Source organism: Mustelus asterias, chromosome 24 (assembly GCF_964213995.1).
Source record: "Mustelus asterias chromosome 24, sMusAst1.hap1.1, whole genome shotgun sequence".
Classification (NCBI taxonomy): domain Eukaryota; kingdom Metazoa; phylum Chordata; class Chondrichthyes; order Carcharhiniformes; family Triakidae; genus Mustelus; species Mustelus asterias.
In genome coordinates this window covers 53,290,527-53,306,332 of record NC_135824.1, presented here as the reverse complement: position 1 = coordinate 53,306,332, position 15,806 = coordinate 53,290,527, and positions in this window count along the sequence as shown.

The following is a 15,806-nucleotide window of genomic DNA, read 5'->3' as shown; positions in this document are numbered from 1 at the left end:
GCGTGGGTTTCCTCCGGGTGCTCCGGTTTCCTCCCACAGTCTGAAAGACATGCTGGTTAGGGTGCATTGACCCGAACAGGCACTGGAGTGTGGCGACTAGGGGAATTTCACAGTAACTTCATTGCAGTGTTAATGTAAGCCTTACTTGTAATAAATAACATAGAAACATAGAAAACTACAGCACAAAACAGGCCCTTCGGCCCCACAAGTTGTGCCGAACATATCCCTACCTTTTAGGCCTACCTAATAGAAACATAGAAACTTTAACTTTAACTCATACACCAGTCATTGAAGATAAACACGCAGGTGCAGCAGGCAGTAAAGAAGGGAAATGGTATGTTGGCCTTCATTGCGAGAGGTTTCGAGTACAGGAGCAGGGATGTGTTGTTGCAATTATACAGGGCCTTGGTGAGGCCACACCAAGAGTATTGTGGGCAGTTATGATCTCCTTATCTGAGGAAGGATGTTCTTGCTCTCGAGGAACTGCAGCGAAGGTATATCAGACTGATGCCTGGGATGGTGAGACTGACCTAGGAGGAGAGATTGAGTTGGTTAGGATTATATTCACTGGAGTTCAGAATGAGAGGGAATCTCATAGAAAGCTAGAAAATTCTAACAGGAATAGACAGGGTAGAACGGCGGCACGGTAGCACAGTGGTTAGCACTGCTGCTTCACAGCTCCAGGGACCTGGGTTCGATTCCCGGCTTGGGTCACTGTCTGTGTGGAGTTTGCACATTCTCCTCGTGTCTGCGTGGGTTTCCTCCGGGAGCTCCGGTTTCCTCCCACAATCCAAAGATGTGCGGGTTAGGTTGATTGGCTATGCTAAAATTGCCCCTTAGTGTCCTGGGATGCATAGATTAGAGGGATTAGTGGGTAAAATATATGGGTGTAGGGCCTGGGTGGGATTGTGGTCGGTGCAGACTCGATGGGCCGAATGGCCTCTTTCTGTACTGTAGGGTTTCTATGATTTCTATGATGAGAAGTAGGAAGGATGTTCCCAATGGTGGGGGAGTCCAGAAGCAGGGCTCACAGTCTAAAGAAACGGGATAAACCTTTTAGGACAGAGATGAGGAGAAATTTCTTCACTCAGTGAGTGGTAAGCCTGTGGAATTCACTCCCACAGGAAACAATTGAGACCAAAGCATTGCATTTTTCAAAAAGGAGGAGCAAGAAGAAGGTGTAGAGGAGATTCACGAGGTTGATTCCGGAGTTTGAGAGGATTGGCTTATAAGGAGAGACTGAGTAGACCGGGACTATACTCATTGGAATTCAGAAGAATGAGGGGGAGATCTTACAGAAACATATAAGATGATGAGGGGAATAGATAAGATAGAAACAGGAAGGTTGTTTCCACTGGCGGGTGAAACTAGAACTAGGGGGCATGGCCTCAAAATAAGGGGGAGCAGACTGGGTTGAGGAGGAACTTTTTCACCCATATCTGTGGAATTCCCTGCCCAGTAAAGCAATTGAGGCTACCTCGTTGAATGTTTTTAAGGCAAGGATAGATAGATTTTTGAACAGTAAAGGAATTAAGAATTATGGTGAGCGGGCGGGTAAGTGGAGCTGAGTCCACGAAAAGATCAGCTATGATCTTATTGAATGGCGGAGCAGGCTCGAGGGGCCAGATGGCCTATTCCTGCTCCTAGTTCTTATTAAGGAGTTAGATAGAGTTATAGAGTCATAGAGGCTTACAGAGTTTTAGACTCCCCTACCTTTGAGAACAGATATTGACGATCTACCTTGTCTATGCCCCTCATTATTTTATGGACCTCTATAAGGTCACCCCTCAGCCTCCTACGCTCCAGAGAAAAAAACCCCAGTCTATTCAGCCTCTCCTTATAACTCAATCCATCAAGTCCCGGTAGTAATTCTTTTCTGCACTCTTTCTAGTTTAATAATATCCTTTCTATAATAGGGTGACCAGAATTGCACACAGTATTCCAAGTGTGGCCTTGCCAATGTCTTGTACAACTTCAACAAGACATTCCAACTCCTGTATTCAATGTTCTGACAGATGAAACCAAGCATGCCGAATGCCTTCTTCACCACTCTGTCCGACTGTGACTCCACTTTCAAGGAGCTATGAACATGTACTCCTAGATCTCTCTGTTCTGTAACTCTCCCCAATGCCCGACCATTAACTGAGTAAGTCGTGCCCTGGTTCAATCTACCAAAATGCATCACCTCGCATTTGTCTAAATTAAACTCCATCTGATATTCGTCAGCCCACTGGCCCAATTGATCAAGATCCCGCTGCAATTGGAGATAACTTTCTTCACTGTCTTGGTGTCATCTGCAAACTTACTAACCATGCCTCCTATATTCTCATCCAAATCATTAATATAAATGACAAATAACGGTGGGCCCAGCACTTTTTTGGTGGAAAGAATAGAAAAGCAGCGTACTATTTAAACAGAGATTGAAGAAAACAGACAGAGGGATCTTTCTTGGGGCAAAGGGGGTCAAAAGGTAAGGCAGAATTAATTTTTTGAGTTGGATGATCCGCCAGGATCATAATGAAAGGCGAAGCAGGCTCGGAGGGCCGAATGGCCTCCTCCTGCTCCTGTTCTCTATGTTCCTAAGAGAGAAATGAGAGATAGGATAGTGACCTTTTGGGGCTTTGACCTGACAGCAATGCGTTTCCAGTGTAGCAACTCATTCTGATCCACTAAGCGAAAGGAAGGCAAACATAAATCATAGCAAAACCCTGGACTCTCGCTGTGCATCACAGAATAAGCAGAATAGAAGATCTATGGAAAGCTTTAATGTAAATCCGAGTGCAGACGGTGACTTAAATACCTGCTCGGCAGACTATAAATGATACCTTTTCATGTGTTATTCAGTCACTAGCACCAGTTTATTGAAATAAGTGCGGGTATTTCTGGCAGGGAATTTGAGGTTAATGATTAAGTGGGAGGTGAGACAGTCTTTCGGCTCATATCGATTATTCATTTCCTGGATGGGTTCACAGGTCTGGCCGCACGCGAGGGTTCAACTGTGTCTGGAGCGCCACAAGACCTGCCCAAGGCCTGCTCCACCCTGAACCAGGCCGGGACAACCATTCTCTTTATTCAAACACAACACTGCCATTGTTGGGCAAGGCCAGCCTATACTGCCCTTGGTGAAAAGAGGAAAGTGGCTTGTTAGGTCATGTCATAGTCAGCCACGTTGCTGTGGGTCTAGAGTCTCAAGTAGGCCAGACTGGGTAAGGATGGAAAATTTCCTTCCCCCAAGAACATGAGTGAAGCAGACCATTTATTCCAAAAAGTTTCACCTCGCTTTTTAATTCCACATTTATTTACTTTTTTGAATTTCCATTCCTCAGTTGCCGTGGTGAGATTTGAACTCATGTCTCCCGATAAGTCTTGGTTTCTGGATTACGACAAAGACCCAGGTTCATGCTCTGGGAGACATAGGTTCAAATCCCACCAAGGCAGTTTTAAAAAAAAATCTTCATTCATGGGACATGGTCGTCACTGTCTGGCCAGCATTTGTTGCCCATCGGTAGCACAGTGGTTAGCACTGCTGCCTCACAGCGCCAGGGACCTGGGTTCGATTCCCGGCTCGGGTCACTGTCTGTGTGGAGTTTGCACATTCTCCTCGTGTCTGCGTGTGTTTCCTCCGGGTGCTCCGGTTTCCTGCCACAGTCTGAAAGACGTGCTGGTTAGGGTGCATTGACCCGAACAGGCGCCGGAGTGTGGCGACTAGGGGAATTTCACAGTAACTTCACTGCGGTGTTAATGTAAGCCTTACTTGTGACTAATAAATAAACTTTAACTGAGGGAGAATTTAGCACGGCCAATGCACCTAATCAGCACGTCTTTCAGATCATGGGAGGAAACCCACGCAGACATGGGGAGAACGTGCAAACTCCACACAGACAGTGACCCGAGCCGGGAATCGAACCTGAGTTCCTGGTGCTGTGAAGCAGCAGTGCTAACCACTGTGCTACCGTGCCGTCCATATTCCCATTATTGAGGCACTGGTTAACCAGCTATGTTGGATGGGCCATATCGACCACATGCCCGACACAAGAGCCCCAAAGCAACCTTTCTACTTCAGGCTTTGTCACGGCGAGTGGTTACCAGGAGGGCCAAGGAAACGATTCAGTGACTCCCCGAAAGCCCCCTCCTGAAAAAAATGCAACATCCCCACTGATTGCTGGGAATCTCTTGGTCGAGCGCCCCCCCCAAACTGGAGGAGAAACATCCGTGAAGGTGCCAACCATTTCCAAAGTCTCCGAAGGGTCGGGTGCAGGTCAAGTGAGATCAGAGGAAGGGACGAACCAAAATCCGAGTGTCCCACCCACCCGCCTCATCAAACACTACCTGCCCCACCTGTGGCAGAGTGCGCGGATCTGGCATTGGACTGCTTAGTTACCTCAGGACCCAAAGCCCCAAGTCATCCTTCGTCCCAGTGGACTGTCTAAGAAGAAGTAAATGTTTCTGATGGTTAATAATTACTTCCTGTTGAATGAAGTCGGTATACAGGTGCAGCACGCAATAAAAAAGGCAAATGTGCTGTTGGCATTTATTGCAAAAGGGCTGGAGTATGGAAGTAGAGAAGTATTGCTGAAATTGTGTAGGGTGTTGGTGAGACCACTACCAGAATTGTACCGCCTCGCCCGCCCAAGGCTCGTAAGATCCCATCCGAGGCAAACGGAGAATGCCGTTCTACAAGCCTTGCCCGCCCCGTGTGGCCGGTAAAATTCCCACCCACACCTGGAGTATTGTGTCCAGTTTTCATCTCCTTATTTGAGGAAGGATGCGGTGACATTGGAGGCAGTTCAGAGGAGGTTCACCAGGTTGATTCCGGGGATGAAAGGGTTGACGTATGAGGAGGGATTAAACAGTTTATACTCGCTGGAGTTTAGCAGGATGAGAGGGGATCTGATCGAGGTATATAAAATTCTAAAAGGGATTGATAAAGTCAATGTGGACCAAATGTTTCCTCTTGTGGGGCAATCTGGAACAAGAGGTCACAGGGTACAGGTCGAGAGGCGGTAGATTTAAAACTGAGATGAGGAGGAACTACTTCTCGCAGAGGGTGGTGAATTTGTGGAACTCACTGCGCCATAGCGCGGTGGAGTCTGAATCATTGAATGGTTTCAAGAAGGAGATAGAGATATTTCTAATTTTAAAAAGGGATAAGGAGATATGGGGAACAGGTGGGGAGGTGGATTTGAGACCAGGGAGAGATCAGCCATGATCTAATTGAATGGCAGAGCAGGCTCGAAGAACTGAATTTGCCCACTTCTGCTCCTAATTCCCATGTTACTAACTACCTCAGCCTACGAACACGCAAATAGTAAACTATCTGATGCGCTATCAACAAGGCGAAAGACTACCGATATGCCAATATAAGTGTAGGCTTTTATTCACAACAGAATCAGGAGCAGATCCCAACAATTAACCGACCTGGACTGAACAAGGGGGAGGAGACAGCCACCTTTATACTAGGTGCTGAGGGGAGGAACCAAACTGGAAGGGGATGTGTCCAGGTATGACAAACACACACAACGGTGGTCCATATAGGACAAAGGCACAACTGAGGTCCACCACACTACCCCCGACACCTTACAACGAAAAAGGCCACATGACTAATCTGCAATCCCCACAGACTGAGGTACAAGAGGAGATTAATCTCCTGCCTGCTGCAGCACTAGCGGATGCCTAGAGTAGCCATCTTTCCCTTGGCTGCACCCATGATCATTGCCCAGGGTTCACACTAGTTAAGTTGGACAGCATCAGGATCAGTGACAGGCCCGGGGCTGAGATCAGTGTAGACAATGCCAAGGAACAATCAGGAACTTTTTGCTTTAAATATTTCACTCCAGTTTCCTGTTCGACCAGCTCAGTTACATGTTGACTTCTCAGCCGAGTTCATTGCAGAAACAGCCGAAGAGTTCATTGCAGAAACAGCCGAATTTTTTGGTTACATGAGGGACCCATTGCACCAGAGATGTGCGTGTGTCCCAGTGGACCATGAATGAGCGGGTGTCCCACCAAAGCAGAAATGTACATGTGTCCTTGGGCAGCACAGTAGTTAGCACTGCTGCCTCACAGCGCCAGGCACCCGGGTTCGATTCCAGCCTCATGTCACTGTCTGTGTGGAGTCTGCACCTTCTCCCCGTGTCTGCGTGGGTTTCCTCCGGGTGCTCCGGTTTCCTCCCACAGTCTGAAGGACGTGCTGGTTAGGGTGCTAAATTCTCCCTCAGTGTCCATGAACAGGCGCCGGAGTGTGGCGATTTTCACGGTAACTTCATTGCAGTGCTAATGTAAGCCTACTTGTGACACTAATAAATAAACTTGAAAAACTTTTGCACCAGGAATGCAACAGATGCATGGGCCACTTCTGTATACAAGTAATGCACGGGTGTCCCATTACACCATGAATGCACAGCTGCCTCAGTATGGCAGGGAGACACTGATGTCCCTTATTGCGCAGGGTTGTTGGGGCTCGAACTACTTCACTTGACCCAGTTGTTGCATGCATGTGGGTGGACGGCATTGCAAGGACTGATGGCCTGGCTGATCTTTCGCACAGTGACCCACACACTCAGAATGACCACCAGGGCGAGGCTGGGGCAACAAGAAGAAGACATAACAGCACTTGGACTTTCAAGGGATAGTTGGATACTGTGATGGCGGAGGATGGCGGGGGCAGGGCGGGGGGGCTTCAAGCAGCTGGCGAAGGACAAAGCAGATGTGCGAAATGTCCTCCCCCCACCTGACCTTACCTTTGCGATTATGATTGTAAAGGTAGCATAATATCCACCTGAAAAAAACACTAGACGCGATCTTACAAACCGTTCATGGCACACTGCTGCTGGGGCGAGGTCGGAGAATTTGGCACCCAGCCAAATTTCCATTCCTAGAATCCCTACAGTACAGAAGGAGGCCATTCGGCCCATCGAGTCTGCACAATCCCACCCAGGCCATATTCCCGTAACCCCATACATTTACCCTGTTAATCCCCTTGACACTAAGGGTCAATTTATAAGTTGGGGCGGCACGGTAGCACAGGGGTTAGCACTGCTGCTTCACAGCTCCAGGGACCTGGGTTCGATTCCCGGCTTGGGTCACTGTCTGTGTGGAGTTTGCACATTCTCTTCGTGTCTGCGTGGGTTTCCTCCAGGTGCTCCGGTTTCCTCCCACAGTCCAAAGATGTGCGGGTTAGGTTCATTGGCCATGCTAAAATTCCCCTTAGTGTCCTGGGATGCGTAGGTTAGAGGGATTAGTGGGTAAATATGTAGGGATATGGGGGTAGGGTCTGGGTGGGATTGTGGTCGGTGCAGACTCGATGGGCCCAATGGCCTTTCTCTGTGCTGTAGGTTTCTAAGATTCTAAGAATTCAGTATGGCCAATCTGTTAGAATGTAACCAGTGACAACTTTGTATTGGATGTAATGTGACCAATGGGATCAAGATGTAAGGGTCAGCTGACCCAGTAAACCATGGAACCAATTACAGAGGGATGTAATAGTCAGCTGACCAGCTGATTCATTATAAATAAGGAACTATGTAGAATTGTGGGTAGCTTGGGTTGGCCCAGGGCGAGGCCCCAAGTTTGGAGTAATGAAGTTTCTTTATTAAACCCTTTCTTTGATTTATAAGTTGGAGTTGGTTTTGTTGTATTAGCTGCATTTTGAAGGGTTCCTTCTGAAAAAACACAATCTACTTAACCTGCACATCTTTGGACTGTGGGAGGAAACCGGAGCACTCGGAGGAAACCCACGCAGACACGGGGAGAACGTGCAAACCACACAGGCAGCGACCCAAAGCCGGGAATCGAACCCGGGTCCCTGTCGCTGTGAGGCAGCAGTGCTAACCACTGTTCCACCGTGCCGCCGCTATCCCGCTGGCGTGAACGGTGGTCACATTCCGGCCAAAGGAAGGGATTTTCCACCCACCCCTGTAACCCCTGCGGCATGTTTTGCGGTGACGGAAGCGGCCCCGTCATTGGATCTTCCAGTCCCGCTGCTGTCAACGGGTTTTCCCGTTTCCTTCACAAGATCTGTCGCCAGGAAAAAGGGGGAGGGGGGTGTTCGCCATCGGGGGAACCGGAAGATCCTTACCAGCGGGAACGGTCAGAAAATTTCGGCTTAAATACCAATCACAGTTTAGGAGGAAAATGGGGCCCAATTTGGCCAAACATTTACATTCTATAGACCATATTTAGAGCATGTTACGAAGGGATAAGAACATAAGAACATTAGAAATAGGAGCAGGAGTAGGCCATCTAGCCCCTCGAGCCTGCCCCGCCATTCAATAAGATCATGGCTGATCTGAAGTAGATCAGTTCCACATACCCGCCTGATCCCTATAACCCCTAATTCCCTTACTGATCAGGAATCCATTTATCCGTGATTTAAACATATTCAACGAGGTAGCCTCCACCACTTCAGTGGGCAGAGAATTCCAGAGATTCACCACTCTCTGAGAGAAGAAGTTCCTCTTCAACTCTGTCCTAAACTGACCCCCCCTTTATTTTGAGGCTGTGCCCTCTAGTTGTAGCTTCCTTTCTAAGTGGAAAGAATCTCTCCACCTCTACCCTATCCAGCCCCTTCATTATCTTATAGGTCTCTATAAGATTCCCCCTCAGCCTTCTAAATTCCAACGAGTACAAACCCAATCTGCTCAGTCTCTCCTCATAATCAACACCCCTCATCTCGGATGGTGGCCTCTTTGTTGCTGCATGATGGAAGTCCATCATTGATGCTCTCTCACTGTAGCCTACCAGGTGGTAAAGAATGTGATTGTTCTGCTGTAGTGGAGTACGCACCACTGACTCTTTGTGTTCGAGGGCACTGGCCTTATTTCAAAGCCAGCTCTGAGCTGACAGGTGCCCATTGTACCTCCACGTTGGGGATTGTTTTATTTGGTCCTCTCTCAGCCGTATTTCAGTCCGGTGCCCCCTGTGGTGACAGGTGGCCATTGTTTCCCCAATGCCAAGGATTGCGATGCAGTCATTGGACAGAGTGCACGGATACAACTGCCATTACCCTGCGCCTTCAGAGGGTGTTTCAATCGCCTTCCGTGTCGAAAGCTATTTGTAAAGGATAGCCTCGAGGAATGGCAAAGGACTTTACTGCACATTTGTCCCCTTGCCAGTGTTAATGCCCCCCCCCACCCATCTCCTTCCATCCATAGTCATCGAACCCCATCAACACATCCTCTTCATGTTTTCTCCCTGATGCGTTCGCGTAGCTCCCCTTTGAACGTATCCACCTCAACCGTTCGTGGAATCATAGAGGGCAGAAGGAGGCCATTTGGTCCATTAAGTCTGCACCGACCACAATCCCACCCGGGCCCTATTCCTATAACCCCATGCATTTACCCGAGCTAGTTCCCCTTGACACAAAGGGGCAATTTAACATGGCCAATCAACCTAACCTCTCCATCTTTGGAGAGTGGGAGGAAATCAGAGCACCCGGAGGAAACCCACACGGACATGGGGAGAACATTCCAAAGATGTGCGGTGGATTGGCCATGCTAAATTAACCCAAGAGTCAGAGGGATTAGCAGGCCATATATGAGGGAACCCGGGAATAGGGCCTGGGTGGTATTGTGGTTGATGCATAGTTTTTTTATTCACTCATGGCACACGGGCGTCACTGGTTGGGCCAGCATTTATTACCCATTCCTAGTTGCCCTTGGAGGGCAATTACGAATCAACCACATTGCTGTCTGGAGTCACATGTAGGCCAGACCAGGAAAGGACGGCAGATTTCCTTCCTTGAAGGGACATTAGTGAACCAGATGGGTTTTTCCGACAATCGACAATGGCTTTACAGTCATCAGAATGGGCGGCACGGTAGCACAGTGGTTAGCACTGCTGCTTCACAGCTCCAGGGTCCCGGGTTCGATTCTCGGCTCGGGTCACTGTCTGTGTGGAGTTTGCACATTCTCCTCGTGTCTGCGTGGGTTTCCTCCGGGTGCTCCGGTTTCCTCCCACAGTCCAAAGATGTGCGGGTTAGGTTGATTGGCCAGGTTAAAAATTGCCCCTTAGAATCCTAAAATGCGTGGGTTAGAGGGATTAGCGGGTAGATATGTGGGGGTAGGGCCTGGGTGGGATTGTGGTCGGTGCAGACTCGATGGGCCGAATGGCCTCCTTCTGCACTGTAGGGTTTCTATGATTTCTATGATGAGTAGATTCTTAATTCCAGATTTAAAAAAAATTGTATTCATATTCCACCATCTGCGGGATTCGAACCCAGGTCCCCAAAACGTTAGCTGAGTTTCTGGATTAATAGTCTAGAGATAATACCATAAGGCCAAGGCCTCCCCATAATACTTGATGGGCCAAATGGCCTTCTTCTGTATTGCAGGGATTGTATGATTCTGTGAACGTGCAGACTTCACACACACAGTGACCCGAGGCCGGAATCGAACCCGGGCTCCTGGCGCTGTGAGGCAGCAGTGCTAACCACTGTGCCACCCATTCAAGTTCCACATTCCCGACAGTACAAGGTACTGGTGAGGCCGCAACTAGGGTACTGTGTGCAATTTTGGTCCCCTTGTTTGCGAAAGGATATATTGGCCTTGGAGGGAGTACAGAGAAGGTTCACCAGGTTCACGAAGGAGAGGGGCGTGTTAACCGGGAGTGTCTCGGAGGGAGGTGTTGACCCGTTAGAGAAAATCTCCATTACAAGAGAGGAAGTGTGAGGTTTTTTAGGGAACATTAAAACTGACAAAGCCCCAGGGCCTGATGGCATCTATCCTCGACTGCTCAGGGAGACGAGAGGTGAAATTGCTGGGCCTCTGATGGAAATCTTTGTCGCTTCTTTGGACACGGGTGAGGTCCCTGAGGATTGGAGGATAGCGAATGTGGTCCCGTTGTTTAAGAAGGGTAGCAGGGATAACCCAGGAAATTATAGGTCGGTGAGCTTGACGTCCGTGGTAGGGAAGTTGTTGGAGAGGATTCTTAGAGACAGGATGTATGTGCATTTAGAACGGAACAATCTCATTAGTGACAGACAGCATGGTTTTGTAAGAGGGAGGTCGTGCCTTACAAATTTGGTGGAGTTTTTTGAGGAAGTGACAAAAACGGTTGATGAAGGAAGGGCCGTGGATGTCGTCTATATGGATTTCAGTAAGGCATTTGACAAAGTCCCAGATGGCAGGTTGCTTAAGAAGGTTAAGGCTCATGGGATACAAGGAGAAGTGGCTAGATGGGTGGAGAACTGGCTTGGCCATAGGAGACAGAGGGTAGTGGTCGAAGGGTCTTTTTCCGGCTGGAGGTCTGTGACCAGTGGTGTTCCGCAAGGCTCTGTACTGGGACCTCTGCTATTTGTGATATATATAAATGATTTGGAAGAAGGTGTAACTGGTGTAATCAGCAAGTTTGCGGATGACACGAAGATGGCTGGAATTGCGGATAGCGAAGAGCATTGTCGGGCAATACAGCAGGATATAGATAGGCTGGAAAATTGGGCGGAGAGGTGGCAGATGGAGTTTAATCCGGATAAATGCGAAGTGATGCATTTTGGAAGAAATAATGTAGGGAGGAGTTATACAATAAATGGCAGAGTCATCAGGAGTATAGAAACACAGAGGGACCTAGGTGTGCAAGTCCACAAATCCTTGAAGGTGGCAACACAGGTGGAGAAGGTGGTGAAGAAGGCATATGGTATGCTTGCCTTTATAGGACGGGGTATAGAGTATAAAAGCTGGAGTCTGATGATGCAGCTGTATAGAACGCTGGTTAGGCCACATTTGGAGTACTGCGTCCAGTTCTGGTCGCCGCACTACCAGAAGGACGTGGAGGCATTGGAGAGAGTGCAGAGAAGGTTTACCAGGATGTTGCCTGGTATGGAGGGTCTTAGCTATGAGGAGAGATTGGGTAGACTGGGGTTGTTCTCCTTGGAAAGACGGAGAATGAGGGGAGATCTAATAGAGGTGTACGAGATTATGAAGGGTATAGATAGGGTGAACAGTGGGAAGCTTTTTCCCAGGTCGGAGGTGACGATCACGAGGGGTCATGGGCTCAAGCTGAGAGAGGCGAAGTATAACTCAGACATCAGAGGGACGTTTTTTACACAGAGGGTGGTGGGGGCCTGGAATGCACTGCCAAGTAGGGTGGTGGAGGCAGGCACGCTGACATCGTTTAAGACTTACCTGGATAGTCACATGAGCAGCCTGGGAATGGAGGGATACAAACGATTGGTCTAGTTGGACCAAGGAGCGGCACAGGCTTGGAGGGCCGAAGGGCCTGTTTCCTGTGCTGTACTGTTCTTTGTTCTTTGTTCTTTGTTGATACCGGAGATGAGGGGGTTAGCTTATGAGGAGAGATTGAGTAGATTGGGCCTGTACTCGTTGGAGTTTAGAAGGCTGAGGGGAGATCTTATAGAGACATATAAGATAATGAAGGGGCTAGACAGGTAGAGGCAGAGAGATTCTTTCCACTTAGAAAGGAAACAAGAACTAGAGGACACAGCCTCAAAATAAGGGGGAGTCAGTTTAGAACAGAGTTGAGGAGGAACTTCTTCTCTCAGAGGGTAGTGAATCTCTGGAATTCTCTGCCCATTGAAGCAGTGGAGGCTACCTCGTTAAATATGTTTAAGACACAGGTAGATAGATTTCTGATCAATAAGGGAATTAAGGGTTATGGGGAGCGGGCAGGTAAGTGGAACTAAACCACTATCAGATCAGCCATGATCTTATTGAATGGCGGGGCAGGCTCGAGGGGCTAGATGGCCTACTCCTGCTCCTATTTCTTATGTTCTTATGACAGTAACACATGGCATTCTCGGTAATCAGAAACAGGTGGGAGGAGAAGCTATGTAAGATTCTTTGCGCTGCTTATTGCCTTGGTAACGAGATCAAGGCACAGCACCTTGCATACAACACAGAGAATTGGAAATGGAATGCCTTACCACATGACGCTATTGAGGAAGGAACTGTCATGTGGCTTAAGAGGATTTAGATAAGGATCTGAGCAATGTAAACAGTTACATGGAAAAGGACAGGCAGATTAGGACAGGCAGATTAGAGCAGGCAGGTCCAGTTGAACAGCTCATAGAACATAGAACAGTACAGCACAGAACAGGCCCTTCGGCCCACGATGTTGTGCCGAGCTTTATCTGAAACCAAGATCAAGCTATCCCACTCCCTATCATCCTGGTGTGCTCCATGTGCCTATCCAATAACCGCTTAAATGTTCCTAACGTGTCTGACTCCACTATCACTGCAGGCAGTCCATTCCACACCCCAACCACTCTCTGCGTAAAGAACCTACCTCTGATATCCTTCCTGTATCTCCCACCACAAACCCTATAGTTATGCCCCCTTGTAATAGCTCCATCCACCCAAGGAAATAGTCTTTGAACGTTCACTCTATCTATCCCCTTCATCATTTTATAAACCTCTATTAAGTCTCCCCTCAGCCTCCTCCGCTCCAGAGAGAACAGCCCTAGCTCCCTCAACCTTTCCTCATAAGACCTACCCTCCAAACCAGGCAGCATCCTGGTAAATCTCCTCTGCACTCTTTCCAGCGCTTCCACATCCTTCTTATAGTGAGGTGACCAGAACTGCACACAATATTCCAAACGTGGTCTCACCAAGTCCTGTACAGTTGCAGCATAACCCCACGGCTCTTAAACTCCAACCCCCTGTTAATAAAAGCTAACACACTATAGGCCTTCTTCACAGCTCTATCCACTTGAGTGGCAACCTTTAGAGATCTGTGAATATGGACCCCAAGATCTCTCTGTTCCTCCACAGTCTTCAGAACCCTACCTTTGACCCTGTAATCCACATTTAAATTTGTCCTACCAAAATGAATCACCTCACATTTATCAGGGTTAAACTCCATTTGCCATTTTTCAGCCCAGCTTTGCATCCTATCTATGTCTCTTTGCAGCCTACAACAGCCCTCCACCTCATCCACTACTCCACCAATCTTGGTGTCATCAGCAAATTCACTGATCCACCCTTCAGCCCCCTCCTCTAAGTCATCAATAACAATCACAAAGAGCAGAGGACCAAGCACTGACCCCTGCGGCACTCCGCTAGCAACCTGCCTCCAATCCGAAAATTTTCCATCGACCACCACCCTCTGTCTTCGATCAGACAGCCAGTTACCTATCCAATCGGCCAACTTTCCCTCTATCCCACACCTCCTCACTTTCATCATAAGCCGACCATGGGGGACCTTATCAAACGCCTTACTAAAATCCATGTATATGACATCAACTGCCCTACCTTCATCAACACTTAGTTACCTCCTCAAAAAATTCAATCAAATTTGTGAGGCACGACTTGCCCTTCACGAATCCGTGCTGACTATCCCGGATTAATCCGCATCTTTCTAAATGGTCGTAAATCCCATCTCTAAGGACCTTTTCCATCAATTTACCAACCACCGAAGTAAGACTAACCGGTCTATAATTACCAGGGTCATTTCTATTCCCTTTCTTAAACAGAGGAACAACATTCGCCATTCTCCAGTCCTCTGGTACCATCCTCGTGGACAGCGAGGACCCAAAGATCCAAGCCAAAGGCTCTGCAATCTCATCCCTTGCCTCCCAAAGAATCCTTGGATACATTTCATCAGGCCCAGGGGACTTATGAAATGCTCGAGGCAACTCGGGTTCGATGGGCTGATTGGCCCCTCTCCATGCTCTCCTTTCTACTACCCCATCAGTCTTCCAAGGCAGCTGAAGTCAATTGGGAAGCTTCCCCTTGACTGCTGTAGGCAATGGAATAAGATGTATCACAGCTTGGTGTGGCCCCTGCTCTGACCAAGACCGCAAGAAATTACAAAGGGTTGTGAATGTAGCCCAGTCCATCACTCAAACCAGCCTCCCATCCATTGACTCTGTCTACACTTCCCGCTGCCTCGGCAAAGCAGCCAGCATAATCAAGGACCCCACGCACCCCGGACATTCTCTCTTCCACCTTCTTCCATCGGGAAAAAGATACAAAAGTCTGAGATCACGTACCAACCGACTCAAGAACAGCTTCTTCCCTGCTGCTGTCAGACTTGAACCTACCATATATTAAGCTGATCTTTCTCTACACCATGGCTCTAACACTACATTCTGCACCCTCTCCTTTCCTTCTCTATGAACAGTATGCTTTGTCTGTATAGTGCGCAAGAAACAACACTTTTCACTGCATACTAATACATGTGACAATAATACATCAAATCAGAAGGTGCAGGAATGTGTCGTCGAACCCTTCCTCTTCCAGTGGACTGTAACAACCCTCAGACTATTCAACTGGAGTAGTCAGCACATATCCAATGCGGCTTCAGATTTCCTAACTAGATATTGGCCTAACATCATTTACTGATTGCTAAGGGGTGGCAGTGGCATAGTGGTACTGTCAACAGACTCATAATCGAGAGACCCAGGGTAAAGCCCTGGGGACCTGGGTTCGAATCCCACCACGGCAGATGGTGAGATTTGACTTCAATGGAAAGCTGGAATTAAAAGGCTAATGATTCCAACTGTGGTAACGCCCTTTCGGGAGGGACAATCTGCCATCCTAGGCTGGTCTAGCCCACATGTGGTTGCCTCTTAAATAGGGAAGGGCAGTGAGGGAAGGGCAATAAATTCTGGTCCAGCTACTGACATGAATGAATTAAAAAATATATAGCATTAGGCTGACAATCTGCCCCTATAAGAAGTGTAGTGCTTTGAACAGCAGTCCTATAGGCCATAGTTTAGTGAGATGAAGTAGCTACTATAAAGATACAAAATTCATGTAGTGGGACACTCCAGCTATCGTGAAATTGGCGGAGCAGGCTTGAAGGGCCGAATGGCCTTCCCCTGATCCTATTTCTTAGGAATGCTTCACTCA